The following is a 1,097-nucleotide window of genomic DNA, read 5'->3' on the forward strand; positions in this document are numbered from 1 at the left end:
AGCAGATGGGCGCTACACTTAGGACTTCTCTAGAGGCAGTGTCACAAAGCCACGTACAGGGCAGTCTTTGGTGACTGACCCACCTTGCAGAGGCTAGTGTATCTAACCATGTGACCTTTAATCATGTTTAAAGACATACTCTCTGGGGCCATTTCAACAAGGGGAGGAGGCTGTCTTGAAAGAGCAGTACGAACAGCTGGCATTCACCCCAACACCCCAAGCTGCTTCACTGCGATGCTATCCAGTTATGCTTCTTTCTTTTAAAAAATAGAAACAAAAAGCTCTGAAACTCTAAATTAACAAAACTCAAAAAATAAAAATTAAAAAAATTTTTTAAAAAACCCATAACTTAAAAACAGGGGTTGCCATCCATTGTAATTGAGCAGGACACACTCTCAAATAACACTGTCCCGCCTCCTAAGGCTCAGACAGGACACCCAAGTCCTCGTTCCCTCCCCTGGCCATGTGCAAAGAGTTTTACATTAGAGCCTCACCCACTGGGGAAGGAGCGGGTGAGGAGTCCTCGTATTTAAGTAATTGGCTAACATTTGATGCTTCTGGGATAGGGCACTTCACGGGCAAGGCCAGAAGGACATGGGAAGACAGCATCGCTGCCAGGTCTTCCCTTGGTATGGCCATACCCTGTCCGGCATATTTGGTTTTTCAGAAACCCAGGCTGGCAATCCTACTTAAGGTTCAAAATAATACTGTAATCATTAAATGGATATATTTACTCTCTGAACACAATCTTTAAACTCATTTTTAAAAGGCTAATTGTAAACAAGTGGGCAAGCACTGTACTCAAAGGATTTCATGTCTGTCTTTGTCTTCCTTGGTGGGTTCTAGACCCCATGTAGTTCAAAGGCTAGTTTCTCTCATCTTCCAAATGAGACCGAGGGCTAGGGTTGGATTGAAATCTAAGAGGAAGATTGCAAACTCCTTCCAGGCGCGGAGAAGCGCGGCCAGAGGGGATCACCTTTGGATGATCTCCTTCCAGGCGCGGAGAAGCGCAGCCAGAGGGGATCACCTTTTGATGATCTCCTTCCGGGCGCTGAGAAGCACGGCCAGAGGGGATCACCTTTTGATGATCTCCTTCC

The sequence above is a fragment of the Microtus ochrogaster genome, chromosome 1, assembly GCF_000317375.1.
Source record: "Microtus ochrogaster isolate Prairie Vole_2 chromosome 1, MicOch1.0, whole genome shotgun sequence".
Taxonomy (NCBI): Eukaryota; Metazoa; Chordata; class Mammalia; order Rodentia; family Cricetidae; genus Microtus; species Microtus ochrogaster.